This window comes from Kogia breviceps, chromosome 1 (genome assembly GCF_026419965.1).
Source record: "Kogia breviceps isolate mKogBre1 chromosome 1, mKogBre1 haplotype 1, whole genome shotgun sequence".
In the NCBI taxonomy this organism is placed as follows: Eukaryota; Metazoa; Chordata; class Mammalia; order Artiodactyla; family Physeteridae; genus Kogia; species Kogia breviceps.
Genome location: NC_081310.1, coordinates 176,951,659 through 176,959,018, shown reverse-complemented (window position 1 = coordinate 176,959,018; position 7,360 = coordinate 176,951,659).

The window sequence follows — 7,360 nt, the reverse complement described above, 5'->3', positions numbered from 1 at the left end:
CCGCCCCCTCAAGCACCGCCCCCGAGAGCGCGGCCCAATCCTCTCGCCGACACCGCCTCGGCCCAATCTCCACCCCACTCCCTCATTAGGCTCCGCCTCCTTAAGCTAGGTCCAGTCTCGGTCCAGAGTTAGGACTTAAAACTCGGCTCCTGAACGCTCGGTCCAATCCTCACCCAGTACTGTCTTCAGGCCCCACCCCAAGTGTTAGCCCCACCCCCAACAACTTCGAACCTCTCTCGGTATCCCCTGACATCCGATATGGTGGCCGCTTTGGGTCAAGATCAGACCTGCCACTGGGGGCTCGGATATCTGGGAGTAGAGGGGAGGAAGGGAGCGAGCCGGCCTGGAGCTCGAATGTCTGCGTCCCTGAGCGCAGGGCTAGGACCGCCTCCCTTTATGAAACCCGCCACGTAGCAGCTGCCTGGGGTCTCTTCGGGCTAATTCAGCAAGCGCAGTCTGCGGAGCTCTGGGCCGGGGTTTTGGAGGTGTGTGGAGGAAAATTCAGAGGTGACTTCGATGCAGCCTCTGGGGGGGCTCTCAGGAAATGGGGGAGACACATTTAGTTACCTCAGCTCTTGGCGACCCAACTCAAAACACCGTGAGCTGGATGTGGTCTGGAGGAATCCTGAGAGTCTGGAGGAGGGGGATTGAGTGTGTGTGTGTGTGTGTGTGTGTGTGTGTGTGTGTGTGTGTGTGTGTGTGTGTGTGTGTGTGTAGGAGGGGGATTGAGTGTGTGTGTGTGTGTGTGTGTATGTATGTGTAGAGAAGGGGGATTGAGTGTGTGTGTGTGGCGGAGGGGGATTGAGTGTGTGTGTGTGTGTGTGTGTGTGTGTGTGTGTGTGTGTGTGTGAGAGAGAGAGAGAGAGAGAGAGAGAGAGAGAGAGAAAGAGAGAGAGAGAAAGAGAGGCAGGCAGAGATTTTCCGGAGGAGGCCTCCCCTGCTCTTACTGACTTATCTGCTACCTGCCTGCATCTGCGCCCTCATACTTTGGCCTAGATCCCACTGTCTCTCTCTCTTTTAAAAATTTTTATTGGAGCCCAGTTGTTTTACAATGTTTTGTTAGTTTCTGCTGTACATCAAAGTGACTCAGTTATACATACATACATATCCAGTCTTTTAAATTTTTATTTATTTATTTATTTATATTTTGCTGTACGCGGGCCTCTCACTGTTGCGGTCTCTCCCGTTGCGGAGCACAGGTTCCGGACGCGCAGGCTCAGCGGCCATGGCTCACGGGCCCAGCCGCTCCGAGGTATGTGGGGTCTTCCCGGACCGGGGCACGAACCCCTGTCTCCTGCATCGGCAGGCGGACTCTCAACCACTGTGCCACCAGGGAAAGCCTCCAGTCTTTTTTAGATTCTTTTCCCATATAGGTCATTACAGGGTATTGAGAGGCGTTTCTTGTGCTCTACAGTAGGTCCCTATTAGTTATCTTTCATCCCTTGTCTATGGATGTAGCTTTAATAATTCTCCCCCCCCCCCGCCATTTTGTTTTCCCTCTTTCGAGGATTCTTTCTTTTTTTTTTTTTTAATAAATTTATTTATTTATTTTTGGCTGCGTTGGGTCTTAGTTGCTGCATGCGGGCTTTCTCGAGTTGCAGTGAGCGGGGGCTACTCTTCATTGCGGTGCTCAGCTTTCTCACTGCGGTGGCTTCTCTTGTTGCGGAGCGTGGGCTCTAGGTGCGTGGGCTTCAGTAGTTATGGCTCGCGGACCCTAGAGCGCGGACTCAGTAGTTGTGGCGCACAGGCTTAATTGCTCCATGGCATGTGGGATCCTCCTGGACCAGGGCTCGAACCCATGTCCCCTGTATTGGCAGGCGGATCCTTAACCACTTCGTCACCAGGGAAGCCCACAGGATTATTTCTGTCATCATGCATGCTGTTATTTCTCGCATCTTAATAGCAAGCAAACAAAAACGAACCCTCTCTTAGTCTGTCACTATTTCCCTACGCCTCTTTACAGCAAAACTCCTGAAAGAATTCCCTATACTCACTGTCTCCATTCTCTCTTGACCTCACTTCACTGAGGCTTTTGCCTCCCCACGGTCCTTTGAATCACTTTTGGTAGGGTTCCAAGAGCAATGGCGAAATTGCAATTCTTTTTTTTTTTCCTTTCTGGCTTCAGTGCCCAGCTTGTGGGGATCTTAGTTCCCCAAGCAGGGATTGAACTCAGGCCCTCGGCAGTGAGAACTTGGAGTCTTAACCACTGGACCGCTAGGGAATTCCCTGCAGTTCTTATCTTACGTGAACAATCAGTATCTTATTTAACACAATTGATCACTTTCCTTCTCCTTCACACATTTTCTTCACATGGCTTCCAGGACATCTTGCTCTTCTGACTTTCCTCCTACCTCACTGGCACCTCCTCAGTTTTCTTTTTTTTAAAAATAAATTTATTTTTTATTTTATTTATTTTTGGCTGCGTTGGGTCTTCGTTGCTCCGTACGGGCTTTCTCTAGTTGCGGCGAGTGGGGGCTCCTCTTCGTTGCGGTGCACGGGCTTCTCATTGCGGTGGCTTCTCTTGTTGCGGAGCATGGACTCTGGGCACACGGGCTTCAGTAGCTGTGGCTCACGGGTTCTAGAGCACAGGCTCAGTAGTTGTGGCGCCCGGGCTTAGTTGCTCTGCGGCATGTGGGATCTTCCTGGACCAGGGCTCAAACCCGTGTCCCCTGCATTGGCAGGAGGGTTCTTAATCCCTGTGCCACCAGGGAAGCCCCTGCTGTTTTCTTTTCACACCCACTTCTTGTTGCTAGAATGTCCTAGGGCTCAGCCCTTGACCCTCTCCTTTTCGATGACTGTAATCAATCATTCCCCAGATGATGTCATCAGGTCTCATGATTTTAAATGCCATCTATACACTGGCAACTCTCAGATTTTCTCTCAACCCACACATCTTCTCTGAACACCAGGATCATTATCTCTATTTGGTTGTATAATAGACATATTAAACTTAACATGTCCCCAAATTCCTGATGTATCCACCTCAACTTCCTGAAAACTTCCCCAAAGCTGTAAATGGCAACCCTATATCCCTCCAGTTGCTCAAACCAAAAACCTGGGAGACAATTCGATTCCTCACTTTTTTCCTACTCCAAAGCTAATTCCTTGGCAAATCTAATTGGTGCTACCTTTAAAACAAAACCAGAATCCTATCGCTTCTCACCACCTCCACTGCTACTATGCAGGTCCAAGCCACCATCATCTCTCACGTGGGTAACTGGAATCTCTGCGTCCCCACTCTTGCCTTTGTTAGTGTAGTCTTTTTTTAAAAAAATGTATTTATGTACCTATTTTTTGGCTGTGTTAGATCTCTGTTGCTGCGTGTGGGCTTTCTCTAGTTGTGGCGAGCGGGGGCTACTGTTCATTGTGGTGTGCGGGCTTCTCATTGCGGTGGCTTCTCTTGTTGCGGAGCATGGCCCCTAGGCACGCGGGCTTCAGTAGTTGCAGCACGCGGGCTCAGTAGTTGTGGTGCACGGGTTTAGTTGCTCCATGGCATGTGGGATCTTCCCAGACCAGGGATCGAACCTGTGTCCCCTGCATTGGCAGGCGGATTCTTAACCACTGAGCCACCATGGAAGTCTCCCATTAGTCTAGTCCTAATTCATCCTGAAAGTAATCTTTTAAAAAGCATAAGACAGTGGGAATGTGAAATGGTGCTGCTGCTGTGGAAAACAGTATGGTGAGTCCTCAAAAAATTAAACACAGAACTACCATATGACCAGAAATTCCACTTCCAGGTATATACCCAAAAGAATTGAAAGCAGAAACTCAAACAGGTATTTGTACACCCATGTTCATAGCTGCATTGTTCACAATAGCCAAGAAGTGGAAGCAACCCAAGTGTTTGTTGACAGATGAATGGATAAACAAATGTGGTATATACATATGTTGGAATATTATTTAGCCTTAAAAAGGAAGGAAATTCTGACACGTGCTACAACATGTAAGAACCATGAAGACATTATACCAAGTAAAATAAGCCAGTCACAAAAGGACAAATATTATAATATTCTACTTTTATGAGATGCCTAAAATAGTCAAATTCATAGAGACAGATAATAGAATGGTGGTTACCAGGGGTTGGGGGGAGATGGGAATATGGGGAGTTATTGTTTAATGGATTCAGAGTTTGAGTTTGGGCAGGTGAAGAATTTCTGGAGACAGATGGTGGTTATGGCTGCACAGCAGTTTGAATGTACTTAATGCCATTGAACTGTACACTTAAAAATAGTTAAAGTGGTAAATTTTATGTTGTATATATTTCACCACGATAAAAAAATATATATGTAAATCAGATCACATTCTTCCTCTGCTCAGAATTCTCCAGTGTCTTATTTCACTCAGAGGAATAAGCCACTAAAGCCTCACAGTTTCCTTTAAGACCCTACATAGTTGATCTGACCTTGACCTACTAGGCCTCTCATTCCCTCTACTCCAGCCATACTGGCCACTTTGATGTTCCTTGAAAACTCCCAGCACTCTCCTGACTCAGGGCCTTTGAGTTTGCTGTTCCCTCTGCTTAGAATGCTCTTCCCCCAGACATTCATGTGCTTCAAACCTTCACCTCCTTCAGGTCTTGATTCAAATATCATCTTATCCACCCTGACCACATTATTTAAAATTGCAGCTTGTACCCCCAAGCATTCCCATTCTTCTCCCCTGCTTAATTTTTTTCTCCACACCATTTATCACCATCTGATGTACTACACTTTTTACTTTTTAAAAAATTGTCTGCCCTGCTATAACTAGAAATATGACCTCTGTGAAGGCAGGGATTTTAATTTATCTTGTTTACCTGTCTACCCCTAGCACCTAGAACAGTACCTGGAATAGAATATTTGTTGAGCAAGTGACATAATAAATGTAAGGAGAGTAAGGACAAAGCCAAGTCTAATTGGGAGCAAGCTGGAGTGGCTAAAATGAAAAAGGAACAGAGAAGATGGAGGTGAGGCTGTAAAGGTCATTAACATCTAGATTCCTCAGAACTTTGGATGAAGAACTAAAAATTCAAACTTAATCCATGGACAGAGGAGAGTCACCAGAGGTTTTTGAATAAGGAAGTGACCTGTGCTGTGAAGGTGATGTGACCTAGTGACCACGCACTAATGGTGGCATTTATTAATCAGGTGATCATTTTACACAGTGTACCTTGTGTAATCTTCCCAATAGTCCTATGTGGTAGGAACTATTTCTGATCTCTGTTTGTAGTGGAAGAAGCTGAGATTCAGAGAGATTGAGAGATTCAGAGAGATGGAGTGAATGACTTTTTCCAAGGTCACACAGCTGGGAAATGGCAGAACTCTGATTTGAATCCAAGGCTTTCTGATAAAATCACGTTTCTGCACATAGTGTGTTCCTTAACTTCGTCCAGTCTCATGTCCTGCCTCCCCACGCAGCTACAAGCTGCTGACAGACAAGGACTGCATCCTCTCCTTCTCTCTACTCACCTTGCCTCATTCCCTCACCTCCAGGCCTAGCACAGTGCTTGCCCATGAGGTCCTCAGTGTGTGTGGACTGAGTAGGACTCTCATTGGATCTCTTTGGTCTTCCCCATATGTTCATCTCTGCACCTTGACCCTTGGCTCCCTTCAGTGGCATCAAGCAGATCTGAATTCAAATCCCAGCTCAGCCACTTCCCAGCAACGTGGCCTTGGGCAAGTTAACTTCCCCTGGATTTAGTTTCTTCATCATTAAAATGGGGATACCACTCCTGGTTGTTGTGAGAATTAAGTAAAATAAGTAAAACACGGGGAATTTCCTGGCAGTCCAGTGGTTAGGACTCCATGCTCTCATTGCTGTAGGTCCCGGGTTCAATCCCTGGTCCGGGAACTAAGTTCCCACAAGCCATGCAGTTCTGCCAAAAAGAAGAAAAAATAAAACACCCAACATATCTTATGGCATAAAGTCCTTAGTGTGGTAATTATTATTGTCTTAGCCCCTTACCCCTGTCCTAGGCACTGGTAGAGGATTTATAAGCATCTGTTGAATTAACTGTTATGTTAAAAAATCACTACATTGGGAGTCAGCAGAGGTAGATTTTAATCCTGGGTTAGGGGCATTGGTCATTTTTTCTCTCTTGCACTGTTTTTTCACCATCCTTAGGACCTCCAAGTTCTCTTCTATCTCTAAGGTGAAGTATGAATGCATCATTTTATCCCGTCCCTGACCCCCAGACCCTCCTTTGACCCACATCTCCTCTCCTGCATTGTTGGATCCCTCCTGGCCAACAATTCTTTTCCCAGGATCCTTCTAGCTTTGGCTCCCAGGGAACACTAACACCCAGCTGCCACCAGATGGTGCTATGGACTCATTCAAGTGAAGCTGGCGTCTAGTCTCCAGCCGGGCTGACGGGAGCGGTCCTAGGATGCCCTTCTGGTTCCTCTAGGGAGGCTGGGCTTCCTCAGTGGAAGGCAGCCAGGCCTGGGATGATCCTAGGAGGTGAAGTTTCCAAAGCCCGCCCTGGTTCTGCAGTGGAAATTCCAGCATAGAGTTGGCAGCAGGACAAACTACATAAATTGTAGGACCCAGTGCAAAATGAAAATGCCTAAGTTGCTGGTGGAAGCAGCACAGGAAATATCTAAAAGCCAGCAGAATCGTTCTAGTTCAGCCTTCTAGAGCTGACTATTAGAACTTTGGGAATTTTATGAGCTGGTTGTTGAACACAGCCATTACAAAAACGTAAATTATAAAAACTTACCATTAAATGACATAAAAACAAAAGGTAATAAATACCCCAAACTCATATTTTTTTTTTTTTTTTTTTTTTTTTTTGTGATATGCGGGCCTCTCACTGTTGTGGCCTCTCCCGTTGCGAAGCACAGGCTCCGGACGCGCAGGCTCAGCGGCCATGGCTCACGGGCCCACCCGCTCCGCGGCATGTGGGATCTTCCCGGACCAGGGCACGAACCCGTGTCTCCTGCATCGGCAGGCGGATTCTCAACCACTGCGCCACCAGGGAAGCCCCCAAACTCATATTTTTATACATTTCACTATCATCTATGCTTTTGAAATAACTTACATTTTTTGTATCTATATGTAAGAAATACTATATAATGGTGTGTTACTGTAATCTCTTCCCAACTCTGCATTAGATGATGTCACACTGGTAGTTCAAAATCAGTGAAGGTGGGAGTGTTTACATCATCAAATCTACAAACACAACAAATCATGTCCCCCGCCCCCAAGCTAGTTAAACTTTTCTCAGTACATCCCTGGTCCTCGTTGTACTCCTAACACACTGTGTTGTATTATCTAGGGCAGAGACCTGTTCCTTCCAGCCTCCGATAAGTCTATGCATCACTTTATAATTTACAAAAGGGGGGCATCCTTTCTGTGAGGGGTACTGTTGTCTCATGTAACT